The 24,356-nt window shown below is 42.2% G+C and overlaps 1 long non-coding RNA gene across 1 annotated transcript in view; it reads right to left on the bottom strand.

Annotated features, from left to right (window-relative positions):
• Nucleotides 1–3,087: 3,087 nt before the first annotated feature.
• Nucleotides 3,088–24,356, bottom strand: part of LOC308288218 — a 32,043-nt gene continuing 10,774 nt past the window's right edge. The window contains exon 3 of the long non-coding RNA XR_013962180.1: nucleotides 3,088–3,158. This is a non-coding gene — a long non-coding RNA (uncharacterized lncRNA). The remainder of the gene's footprint in view (nucleotides 3,159–24,356) is intronic.

Genomic DNA, 24,356 nt, shown 5'->3' with positions numbered 1-24,356 from the left:
CTGCATTGTTTTATGATTAATTAAACATGTAGATTAAAGTTGCAGTGGATCTAGATTTATGAGGGAGAGCATGAGGTCTGGCTGATAGAATTGCACAGGAGAGTGGGATGGAATATTACAAAGTACACTCATGACTTGGACAAAGATGTGTAATAAGCACTGGCCATGACGATTCTAACACAAAGATGAGATCTTCAATAATATTACAGTGAATACACACACACGTACCGGTACGCACGCACGCACGCACGCACGCACGCACGCACGCACACACACACACACACACACACACACACACACACACACACACACACACACACACACACACACACACCTGACTCTTTAGCACTGATTTGATTGATTGATTGATTGATTGATTGATTGATTGATTGATTGAAGGAGAGGATTTTAAGAAATGAAGCAGAGCTACTATCATGAAAACTGATAAAGAATAAGTCACACATGGGTCAGTCATATTTCCATTCACAGAACCAGTGTTATTTAGCATTGCTTCTGTATTCTACTTCAGCCCAATGGTCATTGTGTTCTAATGTATTTTGTTGAAATGTTTTTTACTCAGTACTCTGGCAATAAACCATAAATGTAATTACAGATTGTACAGATAATATAAAACTAGTTCACAGCCATGACTGTATTGTCAAAAGATATCAAGCTAAAACGCGACTTCGGCTCTCAACGAGCGCACAAATCCATATTGGCAGGTAAGACCACTCGGCATCACGAGCCATATTTTGGTCAATTCCTTGGGAAGTCTACTTTCATTTGCGGTACCAACCTATACTCTGTCCCTATCAAAAAATAACAAGTGAAAAGGAAACATCCGCCGGTGATGGCCACAACGCACGCATGGATAGAAGCACAGTTTCAATCCATTAATTCTCAAGAATGTCTGTGATTCAAATTTTACAATAATCAGCAGACATGAGAGTTTCAATTGCTTGTGTTTACCATTAAGATGTTAGTCTATTTAAATACAATGATTTGAGCACCTCAGTGCGGCTCAAGAGTGCATTTAGATCATGATTGTCATTACATTCTCTATGATCAGTAACATGAACAGTAACATGGGTGATAATTACAGTATGTGTATCAAAAAAGGGTTTATCTATGCAAGCATTGGGATTGTGACCATATAATTATGGCCATGCATGTACTTGGACATTTCTCCTTTCAATATGATGTTTCTTTTTATTTTGGTCTCACCGCTTAACGCACTCAATATAGCACAGCATCTTTCACTGATCTTTAAAGGGAATGGTAGCCGATACTCTCATCGGTTTGAATAAAGTAATGCCCAAACACGACCATGACTAATTCAGGGCCTTTTACGCATAGTGCCTTGGCGTAGTGTGCAAATTACCGCACTCATAATAGCAAAATGGCCATTGGTCAATTTAAGTAATAAGACCTGGCGTGATTAAGACGTTCATAATAGGGACAGAGAGTTACAAATTCAGTAGCCGACTCCTCCCTCCTCCCAAGCCTCCGTTCTGTCAGTCAGCTACAGTGGAACTCTGTGCGTGCGTGTGTGCGTGCGTGCGTGCGTGCGTGTCAAAACTGCGAGAGCACTGTCATTCTCATCATCATTCTTAAGCATATCTGCGCATGACTGATGAGTTCCCTCTAGTTCTGGTTACAATAGCATGCAGGATGTAAACTGACCGGCCTGTTGCCATAGTAGTTATTGATCTCAGCTTCATTTCAACATTAATCAACTCACACCAAAGCCTGAAAGATCTCCTCACTCCTCGTCTGCGTCATCCACAACACACTGCAGACCTTAGACCAGTGCATACAGTATACATTAGGCTAAGCACTGTGTCTGACATAGGGTGGTGAGGATCAACAACAGTAAATGGCCATGAGATTGGAGACAGGATAGACATTTATCGAGGTGATATTGAAAGTCTCCTCACCCACATTAATATGACTGGCCTGACTCACATGATATCTCCAACTGACATTTGGAAGAAGAAGAAAAAAAGATTAATATCAACTAACTTTCTGAGCTTTATTTGCTTAATATAATCTCAGATACAGTTTTTATTAGAGAGGCTCTGAGAGCTGCTGTAGAGGAAGACCATTAAATGCGTAGAGATGGATCTGTACTTCTGAAGGGTTTACACTATTTCTCATCAAATTCAAAAAGGATTTCACTGCTGTGCACAGCACTGTTGTGATGAATACCGGCACCGGTTGCATGCTTTTCCATTGTTTACCTAGTATATCAAAAAGATATTGAGAAAATAAAATGTTTTGTCAAGTTATTTCAGGAGCAGGTGATGTGACATTATTGGGATATGTTGGTCCAATTGTGGTTTGATGTGTGTACTTCTTTGTGTCGCATAAAGCACAAGCTCAATCAATAAAGCAGTTCCCTATATAACAATCTTGCTCTAATTCAATTCAAAAAGTAAGGGGCAGCCCTTGTGTTTTCAAAAAGAGGGTACTCGTATAGTTACAACTCAACATGTGAACATAACTACACTCTCTTTCAGTCTCGACAAATACATCACCCATGAAATGTAACATTAGCAAGAAAACAAAAAAAAAGCTCTTTACGGACAGCCTCCAAATAAAATAAGAGAAACATGTACACTTCAGAGATACGGTATATACTTTGTCATACAACAAATAGTGAATATAACTGATCTATAAGCTCACATAATGTGTCACATAGCGAGACATTGTGAACTTTTTTATGTTTTATATAATATATATATATACTTAGAGGTTTTTAACCTTTTCACCTATGATGATAGGACATAGGAAAACCAGGGTTAATATGGTTACAGGAAAGCTCAATTTATACTCAGTGTCGCTTGCTGACAAGATCAGATCAGTTACTGTCGCTAAGCGATGGTGTCAACGGAGTATGAATAAGGCAGGAGAGTCTAAACGTGTGGATAACATTGTAAAGTGTAACTGCCTAATTGTGCAGACATTGTGTAACTACCCAATTGTCCACCTCATTTGCTGCAGGTGCTCAGTGTGGGTGGGAGACACCAGGGGTGAGGGAGGCATGTGGCTAGAAAGAAACAAGTGAAGAGGCAAATTGATACTTACAAAAACTGAAAGACTCAATCCCCAGCTCCCAGTGATCACTGGTTAGTTGATGTTGAACTCATGAAAATGACCTGAAATGCAATGGAAACACAAAGACAGAAACGGGCATTCAATTTGTGCTGTTTTTCTTTTGTTCTTGTGTGGTTCTTTTGCGGTAAATAGGAGTGTAACAGTTCATAGTTAAAATTAAGTAAAGTAATGTAAGAAATGTTTTTTCGATAATAGATAATTTAATTGTGAAAATAGCTGACAAGCTCACAACACATTGTGATGTGTTGTGAGCTTGTAGATCTGCTATTTAGTGTGATTGCCCCTGTAGGGCAACCTTGTTAAACTTTACCCAAATATGGTGACTGACATCATATATGTCTGACATCATAGACCACATGAGACTGACACAGTCCATACATGGGCATTCCAAGTTATATGGGCTAATATTGATGACATCATTGATCTCCATATATGGGCATAAAAGGGACAAGGTCGGAATGGTACAGAGATATTTGCGGTGTGACTCGCCTCAAGGCAACCACACTTGCAATTTCAAGTTGCATCTTTCTAGTTGCACTATATTTGTACGATATCATTGTATATTAAACTTAAGTGGTTAATCGATTCATTTAAATATCAAAACAAAATGCGTTTCTCAAATATTCAAATAATAGCTAAGCAAAGCTAATATAATAGTAGATAGCTGTAGCCCTAGTGGCAAACACGTTTCATCTAATTTATTAAAGAACAAATGGAGTAAAAGAGTTCAAACCAGCGAGGTCAGTTATGTAACCGTATTTACTGTACTTGTATCAGAACAAACAGAGGACTGGAGAAAGACATACGCAGTAAAACTCTCAGTGTTCATTTCACTCACACTGTAGAAATGGACCCAGAGTAGTAGCAACATGGGTGATGGTTGGCTGAGGGTCAGAGTCTATATACAGCTGAGCTAAAACAGCTATGTTAGTGTCTGACTTGCAGCCTCATAGCTCTCACCATCGGGAACCAGGCCTAGACAATGTTTAAAATCCACTTCTCTGGTACCTCATTAATCTGTCCTCCAGTCTGTGGATTCTACTAATAAACAGCTTTCATATAAAGCGGTTGCTTTATTTAATTTCGCTTTCTTTCTTGAAGCGCTGCCTGCTAATGATTTATTTAGGGGCATGCTCTGCTAGTTACGGCAGTGCACTTGAAGTCCTGCGAATCACAGAGCTTTGTTTGATGACACGCGAGCGAGGAAGAGAAACTCGGTGTATGCGCATCAGATGAAACCCAATTTCCAACACAAATATTTCTGCTGCTATCTATTAGCGAGAATAATGTAGAGAGAAAAGTATTCCAGTCGAATATGTGTCAGCAAAGCTTCAGAGAAGAGAATACAGTACCTACTGATGTTAAACCTATTTGATGTTCATTTCCTCGCATTATGTTGTTTTTCACAAAAAGCCCACGTCTCATTAATAGCTGATTTATACAATTACCCTGACTCTGCACTAGCAATTAAACAAGGAAAGAGGTTTTTAAGGTCACGCTTAATTGATCTTCCACTACTAATTTGCACTACTGTACCCCTGACTCCTGCGGCTGAGACCAATAAGCCACCAACGAGACCAAATGAACGTACAGCCTCAGCACAGGCAAAAAATAATAGTAATAGTTTTTTGTGTGGGAGGAGGAGGTAGGGTTAATAGAGTAGCGTCAGATAAATAAAAGGCGATAGTCACAGAACAGATCAGAATGTGATGGCCTTGAGGCTGGAGGTGACAATAGAGGAGAGATGGCCCAGAGACTGACCTCCACTAAATGGAAAGCTGTAACCTGAATGGCAACTCTGGCAACCATCACCCCCACCACGGAGGGGCGTCACAAGGGGGGATTACTAAACGTGTGGATACTAGTGAGTTACTAGGGCCCAAGGTGGAAGGGGCCTTAATTATTTAATACTTTAGCTATTGAAAAATAGCAGATCTACAAGGTGCCACGCTGCGAGCTTGTAGATCTGCTATTTTTGAAAAGTCGTGAAAATGTGTGCAAATCTTTGCTCAAATTTTGCTGCTGGGGGTCCCTGGAACTAAATATGGGGATGGGGGTCCATGGCCAAATACATATCATTTTGTGGGTCCTTCACATGAAAAAGTTTGAGCACCACTGACAAAGAAAATCACGATTTTTCAAAAATAACAGATCTACAAGCTCGCAGTGTGGCACCCGGTGCCGCGCTGTGAGCTTGTATATCTGATATTTTTTTAATAGTTAAAGCACAAAATAATGCGTAATAATGCGTTCCCCGTCTAAATGGGTTAAACCCCCTCCCCCTACGAAGAACATTCATGGGGGGCCCGCAGTGAATCCTTGTACCCAGGGCCCAGAATTTGGTGCGACACCCCTGACTCTGACAACCATCAACCCCACCACCACCCTCACGCATACACATGGAAAAGCACACACATTCATGCACAGGAGCATCATGCAAGCCAAAATGTAGGGGAGGCATCATTATACTAAGGCCTAAACGACGAATAGCGATAGTAGCCGATCTAAAAGCTCACAATGGGTCGACATGTTGTGAGCTTAGTTAATTGTTGTTGTTTTTTTAATCTCACTATTTTGCGCAGTTTGTGACAATAATAACATGCCCAAAATAGGGACAACACGTTGAAATGTTTGCACTTATCTATCTGACCTTTACCATGACTCACATCCTCAGAAGCTTACTGGATCATCATCATCATCATCATTGCTATGAATGGTCACAAGAAAGTGGGGGAGAATATGTGTGTGTGAGTGTCTGTCACACTGTGGCCAGTGTAACTCGGAAAGTGTCCGAACAGTGTTTGTCTCATATGACCCCGAGGTATGCAGTGCCGAATGGCATTTCAGATGCACCAAAGGATTCAGAGAACCAAAAAACTGTGAATATTTCTATATGTCTGACTGCAGGTCTGAGCAGAAACGCAGAAATTCTTGTGTGTTCGGCAGATTGTATGCATCGGCTCCTGATAGGCCAAACACATGTGCCGCATAGCTAGTTTAAAACCCTGATTGTCCAGCGCGATCCGTGAGCTTAACCGTTTGACCGAGGTTGGCGTAACGTTCGTGCCCCATAGCCAATATGAATGACATGCATAAGCAATGGAACAGATTAACAGAATGAGGGCAAAAGCCATAATATGGAAGAAGAATGAGAAGGAAGGAAGGCGTCTTTATCGAAATTCAAAGAAAAGGTTGGTGTGAACAGAAGGTACAGTGTGGGAAATATAGAGGAGGAAATCATCATAACATGTATGATGATCATGTATAGCCATATTGCATCGTTCACCACATGCATGGCCCCAAGTAGGCCGGAGCCCGATGGGCAGATGGATTTAAGTATAGTCTGACCCAGGGGTCTTCAACAGGGGGTCCGGGACCCCTAGGGGGTCCTCAGAGTTACTACAGGGGGTCCTCCAAGTCTTTGTGTGATGAAAAGGAAAAAAATAAAATCTCCTTTTTAGCCAGATTCTTAACCAGATTGTGAGAACTTTAGCCGAAAATAGCCGATCTACAAGCTCACAACACCTCGCATCGGCTATTTTTGGCAAAGAGGTTTGGTGTAGAGGGGAGAAGTATTGACAGTCAAGTGGTTAAATATCTGAAAACCCACATTAACATGAATCCAAAATACACTGATGATCGTGCTGTCAAACAATTAAACTATATGGAATCTATGATAAGGTTGTGGGGGTCCCTGCTTCATCTCTCTCTCAACTAAGGGGTCCTTGGCCTGAAAACGTTGAAGACCCCTGGTCTAAACTAAATCCATAACCTGGACGGACCTCTTGTACTGGCAACCTTTCTGGTATTTTTTTTAAAGAAGAATATTATAGCCAGCATCGTGACCAGGAAATATCAAATGAAATTCAACGTTTCCTAACTATATCCTTTGATAGTGTTGCACTACCATATCATGTTTGATTTACACAGCTAAAGTTAAACTTTAAATCAAATTCTCTGATGCTCTCACAAGTCATGACTGACAGGCTAAACAACTGGATTGAGCTAAATGTAAGTAGTTGCTACAGTTTACCTACTGGTACCTACAGTATATTAACCAAATGCAATATTGTGAGTATAGTGTAGAATTGCATTTGTTTGAAAATGGGGCTGTGTACTATACTAACCATTTTAACATCACATAATTTTGTTTTATTTACAGCATTGTGCAACATAAGGCAATCATGGCAAGGCAAATTATTACAACAAATAGGTTTTACTCAGATGATGTAAAAATGAACGTAAATAAATAATTAGAAAAATAGTAGGAAAAAAGATTGATTGTAATTGTATTATACTCACACATGAATGAACAGGATTTTACAGCCTCGTTGTCAAAGATGTATAATAAGTATAGCCGATCTACAAGCTAGCATCGTGACTAGTTGTAAGATTGTCAATTTGCTATTTTTGCTATTTTTTATTCTTTTGAATTTATTTGAGAATGTATTCCAATAATGACATGCAGAAAGGACGGCAGCTTGAAAGTGGTTACGGTAAGTGCATGGGACAATTGAATCCTTGAACCCCACTATGTGCATGATTCTCCTATTCATGCACACACAGCATTCACTAATACCGCAGATGCAAATGAGCTATACAGCTACCTTTGGCCTAACGGTTATGTTGTGCATGGCCACTGTTAAATTCTGCAGACACAGAAGCATGCATATGCACACACACAAGTTCATGTATACATGTACGCACAAATGCAATACATTATTTACTTGTATTAGTAGTGTAATCACACAATAATAGCTGGCTGCTAAATCAGCACATTTAACACGGGTGGTAATTGAGCAAGCCAGTCTCTCTTTGTTAAACATCTGACTATAAAGTCTTGCCTTGATAAAGGGGTCTGTTAGTATTAAAGTGGGTAGAAATTAACAAGTCTTTGAATTCATAATGTGACGCTAATTGAGAACAATGAGAAACATAACAAATGGAGAAAAAAACATGCTTTCTTATTAATGACTCATAAAAAGGAATTATTTTTCTTTCAAAGGAGAACTTATTGAAAATAATAGGACAAATGTAAATAATATTATGATGAAAAAGAATCGCCGTAATCCCAGTGGTGGAGTGAAAGTGGTATAGCCTATTGTGCAGTTGCTCTTTTCCTTGCAGTGAATTAGGACTGTAGGGAAAATAAAACAAGCCTATCCTCTCATAATTGGAGCACCGTGGTTTTATTAACCATAATTCAATTGCCCTCCAAATTCACATCATTAGTTTCTCCACAGTTTTATTATCGAATCATTCTCTCCTACAGTCTCATTTTCTCCTTAAGTCAAAAGTCAAACTCTCGGAGAGAGAGAGAAAGAGAGAGAGGGAGAGAGAGGGAAGAGGGAGAGAGAGAGAGAGGGGGGGGAGAGACAAACACATGCAGAGTGGATACTATATTGTCACTGTCGGGCAGAAACCTCGTATCTCCAAGTTTCATATTTGGATTTTTTTTTTCGCAAAGTAAAGCCCATCTTCACCATACAAGGCCGTTGCACAAAAGTAGTGAAAACAGCAGATCTACAAGCACACAACGCCTCGCGGTGCGAGGCGTTGTGTGCTTGTAGATCTGCTGTTTGCACTAGTTTAAATCATTTTGAAAATGATAAATACAAAACAAACGGTTTTGGACAGACAAGGTTTCCACCCGACAACGACGAGTAGCTCTATTATGATCCAGGTCTTATGCCTTATGCCTTAAGTTCTTTGCCTTTTTTTTTTACTATTTTGAAAAACATCTTTAAATACTTCAAATGCTGATCTACATCTGCATGTTGTGAGCTTGCAGATCAGCTATTTGAAATATTAAAAAAAAATGTCTATATAGTAAAAAAAAGGCAAAGAAGTTAAGGCATAAGGCATAAGACCTGGATCATAATAGAGCCCATATGTCTCCATGTCAGCGATCAATGTCGTGCATGAATGACCTCTAACCATACTGATACACCTGCACGAGGCTCCTAGACAACCACCAGCTGCAGATCAACAGCTGAGGATTAGCGGGTGAACTGACGTACCATCTAAGGTGATTCCCATTAGACTACTGACACTGTAAGTATAGCCATGCACAAAGAGGTCCATTGTTCAAATCAAATCCACGTCCCACACTAGAAAAAAGGAGATTTAACTTTGTACAGAAAAAATCCAAATAGCTGTATGTATATCAAGGTGGTATAGACTGGGCTCTGCCTGACCACCTGTAGCACCACGCAAGCATGCACGCACGCACGCACGCACGCACGCACGCACGCACGCACGCACGCACGCACGCACGCACGCACACACGCACACACACACACACACACACACACACACACACACACACACACACACACAATATGTAGGTCGATATGTAACACATTATGTAACCACTTTCAACCTGGCATCCTTATTTTGGACAAATGTTCTAACATTTTCCAAAATAGTAAAAAAGTAGTCGCTCTGCAAGATCAACATGACATATATTTATAATGTCAAGTTGATCTACTTAAGTACAGTAAACTATATTTATTGATTTCAGCATGGCGATGGCAGCGACTGCGAACGCACACACACATGCTTGCGTAAACACACGCGCGCGTGCACACACACACACACACACACACACACACACACGCACGCGCACGTACACACACGCACCTACTGGCATGTAAGGAAGCAACATGACTTTCCACTCATGTCTGTTTTGGGCAAGCTTTTCAATACACACATACAAATGCACAAATTCTACTTTGTCATACACATAATAGTAATTTAAAGGAATAGACAGAAACAAAATGATCCCACCCACATACAGTTCATACAAACCTACAGTATATGCCTCCCATATACAGTTCACACAAACATACACAGTATGCCTCCAGGAGCTACCATTTGGTCTACAATTTCCTCCATACAATATGCAAGAGAAAGCCTTCACAGCTGTCACAAGTAGGCCAACTGAGATTCACTCCAAATCAAATGAACCTTCAAATTCCAGGCATGTGTTCGTCTACAGCAGGGGGTACGCTTGATTTGATTAGCCCGGAACATAACGGAGGCTAGTGTGTTTGACCATCATATGACAGTGCTTCAGTATCAATAGGCAAACATCACAACAACCACACACAGAACTGCCTAAGCCTGGAACATGGATGATTGCATAAAGCCCTTTGCACACAGGACAGTTGTGTTTTTTTCGTTTGCTGCATGAATAAAACGCATTGGATTTGGTATGCAATGCTGTGGGGAATCGGCGCTGCGGATCCCAAAAGGAGTCATAAAAGGAGTGATGAGTTTTTTACCGCATGCGACAAGACGCACGAATCGAACTGGGTTAGATCGAGAAAAAAACGCACGGCCGCAGCCACTCGTCGCACAGCTAATTCGGATCCGGTGTGCATGAGGTCGTAGAGAATCATTGTTTTCTTTTAAAAACATTAAATTGTCCGTTTTATCCGTGCGGATAAACGCACCTGTGTGCAAAGACCTTTACACAGAACCTCAATCGCAATGTACAAATGATATATATATATATTTTTTTTTGCACATACTGTATGTAGGAGTTGCAGAAATGTATGATTGGAACTATTAACAAATTCAGGTCCGGAAAAAAGTAATGGATTGCATCATGAAAACTTTTGAAGCCTCTGACATTTTTTCCCCCACATTAGTCTGTGCGTGTATGTGTGTGTGTGTGTGTGTGTGTGTGTATGCATTTGTGTGCATATGTGTATGTGTGTGTGTGTGTGTGTGTGTGTGTGTGTGTGTGTGTGTGTGTGTGTGTGTGTGTGTGTGTGTGTGTGTGTGTGTGTGTGTGTGTGTGTGTGTGTGTGTGTGCATGTGTTTGTGCGTGCACACATTTGTGTTTGCATGTGCATATACATACAGTATATATATACATACTGTACATGCGCGTACGTACGTACGTGCGTGCGTGCATGGGTGCATGGGTGCGTGCGTGCGTGTGTGCGTGCGTGCGTGCGTGCATAAAATATGGGTGATGCAAGCCAACACTTGCACTTGAACTTCTGTTTGGAATTCATCCAGATCTACAACATGTAAAAAAACTAAAAAAAAAACTCTCCCAATCCTCTATTCCAAATCCTCACCCACGCTCTCGTCCAAACACGCTAAAGTAGGAATTTTGCAGAGGTAGTTATTTTGACAATGGAGGTAATCTCCGCCATCAGCAGGTTGGTCCCCACTTGGCTGCTGTCTGGTTATCTCTGCAGAAGCAGCAGCCATGCAAACAGACAGGCCTGGGGACCAGGGGAGTTTGGGATGCAATGAGGTGGGTCTATAGCAGCACTTCCATGGGGAAATGGGGAAATAGGGAAGGGGAGGAGGGGGATGGGTGTGCGCTGTGTGTGGGTGTGAGGCTGCGTGTGGGTGGGGTGGGGTCGGTCGGTTGGGTGGGGGAATTTGAACTGCAGAAGATTCTAGCAAAAATAATTCAAATGGCATGCTCACACTGTTCATGTTACATCTAAAAAGAAATATGCAAAATGACCAAAAGGTGACCATAATAGTAGCGGACAGAGCTCTTTCAAAAGTTGGGAAAAGTTTTTGGAGAAATGCGCGTATGATGTGCGACACTTTTTATCAGCTGACCTATCATGATGAATTGTGTTTGGAGGTAGCTTGCCTAACAGTCTGCAACAGGCCTTTATAATGCTCCCGTAAACTTTAAAACAAGCTTCATCCAGAAGGATGCTGCTGGATGAGGTTGTGATATACAGTATGCCCCGTACCAAAGTCAGGGGTGGAGGATGTCACGATTTACATTTTTCTTCATAACAGGCATACAGTGACCCTAATACACATAAACCCTAATACACTATTAGAACACTTTAGTATGATGCAATACACAATTCCCTTAAGACTGTCCAGTATCCATTAGCTTCAATGGTTAATATGCAATGGCAGTGAATAGTCGGCGTAATCAAGAATGTGCTGGATAGTGCATGTCACCATCCAGGTGCACCTTAAAATCCAGTGTTAAAGGGAAACTTCTGTGATTTCCGCAATATCGGGCGCATTTGACGTAATCATTTTGCAGAAACATACACAGAAGACATTACATATCGTCGTTGTCGGGTGGAAACCTTGTATCTCCAAAACCGTTCGTTTTGTATTTTTCATTTTAAAAATGATTTAAACTAGTGAAAACAGCCGATCTACCGGTACAAGCACACCGGTGGGCGGCATAGCTCAGGGGTAGCTCAGGGGTAGATCAGGGGTAGAGAAACCGCTATTAGAGCACGATTGCACGAAGGGTTCCCAGTTAGAATCCGGGCTCTCCCTGAGTTAATGTCGAAGGGTCCTTGAGCAAGACTCTGAACCCCTAATTGCTCCCGGTGAGTAGGTGTTACATCCCTGTAATTATTCTAGTTCTATTATCTTTGTCTTTATCTTATAGTTATTTAGTATATTCCCAATATTGCAGGCTTGTGTAGCCTATACTAACTCCAGTGTCAGTTCAGGTGGAGTGGGAGGAGACCTACCTGGATGAAGAGCTACGCCCTCCTCCAGCCTGAACCAATGGCAAGACAGCCTCCTATATAAAAGAGCTGCCACACCTGAGCTCCTTGTCAGTATGTTTCTCCCTGCCCATGGGGAAACATGCTGTCCACCTTCCTACTGCCACTCACATGCTGCAACTTGTTTGGGAGCTACTTCATAGTAGTTTCCCTCTGCTTTGTGTAGCTTTAGAACCTGCTTAGCTTATAGCATTCTTACCTCTGTGAGTTTTGAGAACATTGGGAACTTGACTTTGTTTAAACCCACAACTAGGTTGTGGCCTTCAGTTAACACTTGACTACCACTGCCAGCTTTTTGTAACCGCTCATGTTTTGGATAGTTTAGATTTAGAGTAGTCATGTTAGTTTAGAATACTTACTGTAATTTTGATTTGGTTTAGTTTAGTTATTTAGTGTTTAAGATACAGGATTAGGGTTTAGTTATTTTTGATTGTTTCTCTGATTTGCATGGTAGTTATATTTCATTATTGTTAAAGTGTTCCCTTATTTTTGTAAACTCATTTATTTATTTGTTTGTAAATATGTTGTAAATACTTTTCTTAAAAACAACCACTACAACAAACAGAAGTTTAATAAAAATACTTCTTTCACCTACCATTTGCCTTATTTATGTTACATATCCTTACCCCCTAGACCGGGGCATTCCTCTGCCACCGGTGTATGAATGTGTGTGTGAATGGGTGAATGTAATGCACAATCTATGTAAAGCGCCTTGGATAAAAGCGGTATATAAATGCACCATTTACCATTTACCATTTACATGAGTGACAATATTTTCCTTTCATTCCCTCGCATGCATTCATTCCCTCGCATGCGGAGCTCTGAGTTCCCGCTGCTATGATGAACTGTACACAGGCATGCACAAAGACATTTGCTCCACTCCCGTATGAGAAAGACAAGCTTTATTTCTACCCAGAATCCACCGTATCATTGGGTTATTTGCTTCTGGATACAGGCCAATCACATTCAAACAGCTGTTCCATGCTCCAGCACCCTGTTACCTGTCACAACAACACAACAATCCACTCTTTGCCATTTTTCTTTCTTTTTTTCATCTTTATTCTTCTTGCTGTCTGAATGAACTGGAGTCAGTATAAACCAGGGGTTCTCAAACCCTTTTAAGCCGTGACCCCCAAAATAAACATATTTGCACTGGGGACCACCACCCTGACAAGCACTCGGAATTGTAGGTATTACATTTAATGTGACTCGGTTCCACAGATAGGTATTGTGAAAATAGCCGAACTACATGCTCACAACGCCTAGCACAATAGTAGCCTCTAGCTTAATATTTGACAGTTTGACCAGTTTGGTATTAAAACGGTCTTGAAAGTCCTTAAATTGTGACTTTATAAATGTGCAGATACCCTGTATACACTTATACTGTATGTTGGTTTGTTTACCGTTGAGTGAGAAAGAATATAAACATTAACTCTTACCATGCCACAGAGGTAGATTGACGTAAATGGGCCAAAAGCCGTCAGTGCCAATGACGTATTTTGACGTATATAATAAAAATTGAATATTCTTTATTTTTTAAGATGTCAAAATGACCTGAGATCAGAGAGAGGCTTTTCTCTGTTTGTGTGTTGGCTCCCTCGTTTAGCTGATTGAGAAAATGTGTGTCCATTCTAGTGGATGGACACTTTTTTTGATTGAAACAGCTCTATCTCTGGAACCATTTGTCTGATTGACAAAACTATTTTTGCCACTGAATCACAACAACTGTGTCTGTTTCTGTGGGGGGGAAAAATCTTTAAAAAAAATCTTTTTTTTTTCATTGCATAGTAAAGAAAAACATACAAAATCCTGGCACAGGGACCTTGGGGCCATTTTGGCCTGGCATGAAAAGTGTTAAGATAATCATCTGGGGACCCCCAGAATAATTTGGGGACCCCACTTGGGGTCCCGACCCCAAGTTTGAGAACCACTGGTATAAACAGAGTAATCCAGCACCGGATGTATCGAGCAAGACCAGCACTGAAATGATAGTCAAAATATGATGTCTATTGAGCTGAGTTGGCCTAAAACCACGACAGGGTCCTAACAGGCAGGCATGCATTGCAGTCTACTGTATGCAACCTATCCACAAGTTTCCGCGGGAGTTTACTGGAGACTATCAGGACCAAACTTCCGGGTTTAACAGCAGACATACAAGCTCACGTCGCGTCGCAGATGCAACCCGTTGTGAGCTTGTAAATCGGTGGCGGAAGATCGATGCAGACGTTTGCGCAATGCACTATGGGGCGTAGGAAACTCGTGGATAACTCTCTTTGATTCCCTCTCATGTATTCTTCACTCCAAAACCCTGTAAGCTTGTCATTGATGAGGATTCTCTCTTTCTGTCAGTCTTTCTTTCCTGTTTCTCTTGAGCATTAGGTGTGTGTGTGTGTGTGTGTGTGTGTGTGTGTGTGTGTGTGTGTGTGTGTGTGTGTGTGTGTGTGTGTGTGTGTGTGTGTGTGTGTGTGTGTGTGTGTGTGTGCGAAAACAAGCAAGTCTGCCTCTCTGTCTCACAGCCACAGGTAAGGTGTTTATCATCTTCTAGTTTACTGAGTGGTGGCGTTTCTGCCTCTTATCGCCTGGCCCTCACGGGGCACTTTAGCCCCTCAAATCCTGTTCACCACATACTGGTTTTAGAATCTGTGAAACGAGTGCAAGAGAAGCGTGGCCACAATGTCTGCCTGTGTCGCCACTGGACTCGAATGGGCTCGCTGCTTTTTTTTTTGTCCGGGGAGATACATAAATGGAAGTTTTTAACACCTCAAAGGAGGCAGGGTCTTTGTGTTGCCACACTAGAGAGGCCTGCCAGTCTCCTGAGGAGGCAGACACGCTGAGTGCTACAGGACAAAGAACCAGAGCAGCGACATCAGCAGGGGCATCACTCTGCTGTGGGTACCCGGCTCACACACACACACACACACACACACACACACACACACACACACACACACACACACACACACACACACACACACACACACACACACACACACACACACACACACACACACAGAGTCCCACACACACCTCTATGTGTATTTTATATATATTTTATATATAGAGAGAGACAGACAGAGATACGTAGATAGAAAAATATACTCTGTAAAACCCTCAGTGTTAATCTATTTCAGAATGTACAAAGGGAACCGAATGGATACGTCAAAACTGAGGAGAATGAAGAAAGAAAGAAAGAAAGAAAGAAAGAAAGAAAGAACAGACAGAAAGAACAGACAGAAAGAACAGACAGAAAGAACAGACAGAAAACAAGACAACTCACTGACAATTCAAGATAAATGTGACACATTCCATCCATATTCATTCATTCATTCAGGATAAATGTAAAGAAGATGTTTGCATGATCTATGAAAATATCTGCATGACGAGCAATGCATACAACCTGACCACATAATCACACAGACTCAACGGCAACAATAAAACATTAATAAATAAATACATTTGCTAAAAAAGAACGGGAAGAAAATCACTGTTATTCCATCTCTAACAATGCTGAATACAGTAGCTAACTGTAAATAGGTTTATATGTAATCGAACAACCAACACACTCAATGCAAACCTGCATAACAAACTCCGCCATCTATTGATTTCAGCTCCACTATTTGAAAATAATTTCCTCATTTCCATGCCAATTTCCCTTATTGAAATTCTTATTTTTTATTCCCAAGGACTAGGCAACAACTGGCATCTACAATCAGTCTTTATGGTGTTTAGATGCCGACAATAAGCATTTAAATGCAAATATCTCTGCCTCTACAAAAGGAAATACAACGTCTGTCTGTAGCAACGTAATCAACCTGCAATTGTCTCCTGACTCCAAGTGGCTTGAGGCCTAAGCCGCAAGCATCTGTATTCAAATGATTTCCTATTCCAACACCATTGCACTGAAAATCAATCACATGGTGAATTAAACCAGAAAGGAAACAATTGATCCATAAATGATCAGGTTACAACAAGGCACTGGTGTCTGCAAATTATTCAGTGTTCTTCTTGTTCAGGAAGAAGCAGGCGTGCACTATTTGACAGTGGCCTCATCATCCCCACAGATGGTTGTTTCACTGTCACAGTTTTGGATTGACAAAGGCAAGCTTACAAAGAACTATTTGACACCTAGATCAACACCAGGACAAACTGCTTGAGCCAAGGGCATGAACCTCTGTTCGAAGTGGAGCTGTGTGTGTGTGTGTGTGTGTGTGTGTGTGTGTGTGTGTGTGTGTGTGTGTGTGTGTGTGTGTGTGTGTGTGTGTGTGTGTGTGTGTGTGTGTGTGTTGCAGTTGATGCTCAGGGCAGGCTAGACTCAACAGCACCTCTCTGGTCACCCAGGGTTACTACATACAGGCTACATACAGACCCACATACCCACATACCCACCCACATACCTACACACACGGCCACGTATAGGGTAGCTTGTGTTCCACACAGCTCCAAAAAAGCAAGTTTAGATAAGAATAGAACACACATAGACAGACATTCACATGGCATGTTGTGTTCAACAAGCCCAGGGACATGCAGAGAATGTTAGAGAGGCAGGGACTGACATTTCTAAAAGGGCCTTTTTGTGAAAATATCGAAAATAGCATACCTCCAAGCTCACAACGTGTCGCGCTGCGACGCGTTGTGCAGGTCGGCTATTTTCGGTGCTTGATACCACACTGAACTAAGGATTATCAAGTCAATACTGGAGATGTGGCGTAACAGCCTGGATTTCTACACAAAGAGGACGATTATTTCAACATAAGATGCTACATTCAAGTTCAGGAGAGTTTTGACAAGGCAATTCTATTGAATGCTGCCTTCAGGTATTGCATGGAGAGAGGGCATTTGCATTTCTTTAATTTCTGTAAAAATTGCATTTATGGTCTGGCAGGGGCAGTTTTTACAGACCGATAAAAGGCCAGGGGCTCAAGCCCCCTGTTGTGATATCTATATGTGCACATGCCTGCACAAGCCAAGTTCACTCCATAATCTTGAAATAGCAATTGGGACACAGCATGCAATGAATAAACAATGCCATAATTGTATTTCTTCCCCGCAACCAAGAACATTCAACTGGAAAATGCACATCTATTAATACTTTATTTTGGTCATACCAAACAAGTTTACATCTGCCCTGACATTAATACAAACCACTGAGAAAAATGGGTGATTTAAAACAGAAAAAAGAAACAGGGGTCAATAGTAAATGCAGGAAGGAGGCCATGGTGTAAATCTCCTGGTGATTGGTTCATATGCATTGCACTGGCTTCCCTGGGCCCCAGCACAGCCATTCTAACAATTAACATTATAACCTCTGCTGGTTTTGTTTTTATTTACAGCTGGAGAGATCATTTGTCTTTTTTTTTTTTTGCCCTACAATTAATAGTGGCATTTTCCAAATGCAAATGAGTCCATTTAGAAGGGAGGGAAAATGATCAGTTTGAGAATATTTCTGCCTTCTTAATCTTCTAAAGAGGGAAATGATTTAAAGGGAGGACACAAATCTCCTGTGACATGGCAGGAACTGTGGGGCACTTTCCCCTCTCTCTCTCTCTCTCCCTCTCTCCCTCTGAGTCTCTCTCCCTTTATCCTCTCACTCAATTCCCTTGTCCCTCACCCTCGACCTCTCTCTCCTCGTCGTCGTCCCCCCCCCGCCCGCCCTGCGGGGTTGGAAGGACAGCGAGAGAGAGACAGACAGGGAGCCCAGAGTTGGGTTCTAGCCGGCTTGTCCCCTCAGAGGAAACAAATGTAGTGTTTGAGTCACTGATCACTGGTCTAATTGAGTTTAACACTCTTTTTCTGGATCGGAAAAAAGAGCCTTTGAAATGAGAAGGTCAAATTACCTCTCCAGTCAGGCAATAAATAAGTCAAACAAGGTAAGGGGCTCCTGCCAGCATATTTCAGTGGCAAATTCAATTAGTGGAAAAACAGGAGATGTGTGGTTCTCTATTGGACGCTCTTCCATTCCATGCAGCATTGCCTAAGAGTCCCAGTTAAAGAAAGACGCATCCCGCTGGCCAGACGAGGACTATTTAATTAACCCTAATATTTAGGCTTCGAGAAAATTACACAGAAGTCACATGGTTCAGAGACCATTGCACATGTGTGTGCTTAACAACAACATCAATATAAATGATTTGATATCGACCATCATTAAATAAATCTCAATTCTAATACACTACTGCATGTGTTCAAGATACACAGTAAAAATCTTCAATGTTAATTTATCCATTTATAAATCTGAGCGAGATGTAACCAAATGAACTCGTAAGCGTTCATTTGGTTACACTTGCACACTAGCTCTCAGTCTACCCATGGTCATTTTGTGAATAATCAAATGCAGCCTAAACAGACTAGCCTGGTAAACCATCCCGGTGGCGTGAATTCACATTATCATGTGTCTTCTGAAGACACATGACAAGTGACTAGGATGGTTTACCAGGCTATAAACAGACTGCCTTGAAATAAATCATGTGTGACTGGATAGTACTGTAAACAGTATTTTCAGTAACTAGTCGAAGCAGTATAAACGCGTGAATATAATTCTTTCTTTCTTTCTTTTTTTTCCTTCAAAAATTTGCCCATTATGTAAGAAATCCTGTGGGCCCATTGTGCATTGATTCCAGCACAAGAAGAGGAAATAGCCATGAAGTAAGTCTATAGTCTGGACTGGAAGCACAGAAGGTGGCCAATGCACAGGACACAGAGACAGGCATGCTCTGCTCTACACCCGACCGGCTACAATGTGGCCTTTGTGACATAATGCACTTTGCACGGCAGATTTTTGGAAAATAATCCAAAAGTTCCTAGTATGCATATCCAGCAATAACATCTGACATCACAGTCTACTATACATCCCATGTTGCTGGCCACATTTTATATTTAGTGGGGATTGAGGGGGGTAAGAAAAACATAGTGAAACAGTTATATTCCCATCATGCCCTGGGAGCCCATTACGGCATAGCACAGGCGCAGACAAACGGTAAAATCGAGGAACGGCGCCGAATAGAGCTACAGGGAGTAGACTGACTACCTTATACTCTGTTGTATGATGCGCTGCTTGCCGAAAATGACAGTGTTCTCACTATACACTTTGTGCACACAGTTGACGACTACCGCCTTAGCACTTCAAAGACACACAAACACACACATACACACACACATGTGCACACGCGTTAGCTGTAAAGAAGGTTTTGGTTATTGTATCCATGTGTTGTATGATTGTCTGCTGTGTAGTAAGCATAACAGTAGCTGTGCTATTGGCCCTGTTGAGGATGTGTTACTCCAAGCAGCGCCCACAGTGGCCCGGCAAGAAAGCAGAATAGAAGGAGATAAGAAGGAGAATAGAAGAAAGGAGAATGGAAAGCAGGAGAAAGAAGCTCTTGGAAGCATATCACAAACAGAGTGGCTCTGCTGATGATAGTTGCGACCGTAGGTCGCACTTACTATCAAAACCTGCACAAACTGTCAGTCTGTCTGTCTGTCTGTCCGTCTGTCTGTCACACCTCACACATCACACTATTGCCCTGCTCATATCTCCGCAACCGTTGCCCCGATCCATGCCAAATTTTGCACACACGCTCCTTGCCTGCCAAACTACAACCTCCAAGGACCCCCGGAGCTCCAGGGACCCCGGGGGACCCCCAGATGTAAAAAATGACCAAATGTGCAAAAATGACCAAATGACCACCCCAACGGGGCTGCTCACGGGGAATTCCCGGGGACCACCGACTCCTGCTGCTCCAGAACGGATGCCAAAGTGGTGGCGCCCCCAGTGGAGGACCCCCTCCACTGCAGCTGACATAAAATGCCGTAACTCGGGCTAGGAGCGTCCGGGAGAGCCGGGGCCGGTACCTATTCGTCCGCCAAGGCAACGCGGAGACCCCACCCCTCATTTCTCACATGGCCCTCTTCTAGCGCCACCATGAGGCCGATTCTTGCAAAACACATTTTTGGACACTGCTCCTACAGATTTTGCCCTAAAATCACGCACATCGGTACACAGTATGTCTACACATTGCCCACACAACTAGGAACCAATGGCAGTTACAGCCCTCTTTGTGTATACATGTGACCTACGGTCGCTTATCTCCCGATTAGGGAGTCTTACTGGTTGGTAAAACAAACTTTTGGCCTATTTGTGGAGATAAGCGACCAACGGTCGCTTATCTCCCGATTAGGGAGTCTTACTGGTAACATGAGGACGGTTAGTATTAACGATGATAAAAGAACAACAGGTGGGTCACATGAAAGGCTGCTAATTTTCTTTAGCCAGTTAAACACATGCTTTCTATTATTCGACTCAAAAAAGAAAGAAAAGAAATTACATTGCTCCAAGCTAAATAGAAAGGCCACACCAAGACCACCACACACAACCTCAGTGTTCATTTAATGCTGAGAGTGTACAAACGTAAACAACTGGACTCGTAAAGGTCCATTTGGTTATGCTCATACACTCTCTGACTAACAAATGGCTAATTTAACACTAAAGCTGTGTCCAAACCTGAAGCTATTTCTATTCAAGTCGCTTCTATCGCTTCACTTTGGTCGCGCAGGTCGTCTAGTCTTTGCTTTCACTTTGTATGTAATCACGCTGCTCGAACCATCCAGGTTTGGACGCAACTTAAGAATTATACCCCGTTACTGAGAGGGGCAAACCACTATTTCACTTTGTGTTAGCCCAAAAATTTGCAAGAACCAATCAAAAGCCATTCTGTCCATGACGTCACAACGTCGTCACGTGTTAGCCAAAAACACTGACCAGTCAAACAGCTTCGTTTTAGCCAAAGAAATTGCACGGACCAATCAAAAGCCGTTCTGTCCATGACATCAAATGTCTTGTGTTTGCACCGCTCACTTCGCACTGGTGCGATTTTTCGAATACATCTTAGATTCTAAACAGAGCATGCGCCGGACCATATGAACATGTAAATAAACAAAGCTGAAAGTCTGCGAACATGAAACACTGCACCATGCTGCATTTATTTTCACTGATAATAATAACCCAAACATAGATGTCAATGAAAGGAACCGTACAGGCATGAGAAAAATACCTTCTCGATTCTCAACCGATAAATCAGAACAATCATACTGTAGTTGTTGAGTTAAAATATATAATATACAGTATAAGGTATAATACCCATGTACATGAATAATGTGGAAAAATGTATGACTTCCATCTAGGCAGTCACTTATAGGGAACAGTGTTTAGGCTAACACAATTCCATAGTTGGAACATTCAAAATGTATTTAAGATGAATAGTAAATTTCCAGAACAGCAGCACACTATTAGACTGTGTGTGTGTGTGTGTGTGTGTGTGTGTGTGTGTGTGTGTGTGTGTGTGTGTGTGTGTGTGTGTGTGTGTGTGTGTGTGTGGGTGTGCGTGCGCGCGCGTGTGCGCATGCGTGCCTGTGTGTACAAGGTAGGCACAAGGAAAATTGACCACCCTTGCGTGTGTTTGTGTGTGTGTGTGTGCGTGCGTGCGTGCACGCGCGCGCGCGCATGTGTATGTCTGTCCATGCGTGCGTGCGCATGTGCATGCCTGGCTCTTAACAACAACCCCTAAAGGTGGTTTAGACAGGCAGTGGCCTTACAGTAAAATGTTGAAATTGGAAAAAATATTACTCCTCTTTTTCTTGAATAGCCGAGAGATAAGCAGCCTTTAGCAATGAAGCCAGAGAAGTTTGAGCTTATTATGAATACCTCTCGGAGCGCAGAGGCATGTACTGTAGAAATCAAAGGGAGTAATAGGCAGGTAAGCCAGTGTCATTTTAAGGAGGAAGTCAGATGTGAAATTGTAAAATCGCAAGGGCCTGCTGTCTATCCCCTGCCCTCAGAACACCCCCATAAATGATTTCTAAATGGCGGTGGCTATCACATGTCTGAAAGTGTTAGAAATTTGTGGGGCGAGAAGAAAGAAAAAACCAATACTAATCTCACCATTGCTGGAAACCTGTAATAATAAGACCATTTATCTCTTTGCTTAAACAGTGCATACTTTGAAGTTCACAAGAATGTGTGATTCTTTGCAAGTGCGCTAAGCTTCCCTGAGCAGACCTGACTCTGCTTCACATTCCTCATGGTTTCATGTTCAATTGGCTGTGAGCGTCCGCTGCATTACTCTTGCATGCCAGGCTTATGGCGTACTAAAACAAGCATCCATTGCACCAAATCAGTAGGTTTTATTTTTATCAATAGTGAGGGTCAAAATTGGCTTTAATTTTCCATTAGGAAAGTGCATGTGCATGTGTACTTACGTACAGAAGGACATAAACACAACATAGATAGACAACACAATGACAGTCCAACATCTTTCTGCTGTAATTGTTTTCTGTAACATATCATGTGTCTGCGGAAGCCAGACATCATGTAAGTAGTGCAAGTTCTGCAATAAGCACACACACACACACACACACACACACACACACACACACACACACACACACACACACACACACACACACACACACACACACACACACACACACACACACACACACTCTCTCTCTCTCTCTGAATATTCATCCATTTTTTCCACATCATCCACGACTCTCCTAATCACAGTCACTTCCCCTTTAATCACAGGGCTCTAATTAGGTCCTAATAAACCATTTTGCCGTCCTCTCCGAGCGCCTCGGTGTCACTCACACCTCAAACCATGAAATACTATATTAAGGGGCTGTCAACCTCAAAGGAAAACCTCCTCTGGCGGCAGTGATACAGATACTGCAGACACACCCTCTTACACTAATTGAAATTATCGAGAGCTCCCTCGTACATGTAACACTTGGCCATGTCTGAAACCAAGGCAAAGGAAAAAGAAGAAGAAAAAAAAAGACGATGACTCTTCCAGAACTGAGGCAGTACTGGTTTCTCTGATGTTGGGTAATTGTTTAAACCTGAGTGGATATGGCACAGGGCCTTGCGCTGTCGTTTCTGCCAAGAGAGACGGGGAGGGGATAAAAAAAACGTTCTCTATAGCACTCTTTTCTCCTCCGTTTCTCCCGTTCTAATTCAGTCCAGCATGGGCTTCGAGGCGAGCCTCGTACACTGAAAATACAGCCGATCCACAAGCTCACAACGCACTGCGGATGCGTGGTGTTGTGAGCTTGCAGATCAGCGATTTTCGACGCGTGACACCATCGTACGACAAAGTATAAATCGGAGCTCAGTGATTCCATGTTCATCTCAATGTTGGGGGACGATATGATCACTGACCACAAGTTGATAATGATGACTGTTTAATTAGAAGCCTTTCTCTGGGCTGGCCATAACCCAAGCTCCTCCACCCTGCAGATGGTAACCAATAAATTTAGCCTGGCTGAGGATGAGGAGGAACATCGTACCTCCCCGCTCTCTCTCTCTCTCTCTCTCTCCTCAGCTCCACCCCTAACCAAGAACATAAAGCTTTTCTCCATGCTGACACCGAGCCATATAGCGATAGGTCCTTCACACGTGCATGCACACACAACACACACACACACACACACACACACACACACACACACACACACACACACACACACACACACACACACACACACACACACACACACACACACACACACACACGGCTGAGCATGTACAAATGTACTGAGTGTGTTGGTAAGGTCATGGATGCATCTTTGCGGAGATCTAATAGATGTAATTCGTGTAAGCTCTAATAAATGCTAAAAAATAAAATATCTTCGTGAAGAGAATCCGTCAGTGCAGAGGGTGCTGTA

The sequence above is a fragment of the Nannobrachium achirus genome, assembly GCF_963921795.1.
Source record: "Nannobrachium achirus genome assembly, chromosome: 7".
Taxonomy (NCBI): domain Eukaryota; kingdom Metazoa; phylum Chordata; class Actinopteri; order Myctophiformes; family Myctophidae; genus Nannobrachium; species Nannobrachium achirus.
This window is presented reverse-complemented; position numbering and strand designations above follow the sequence as displayed.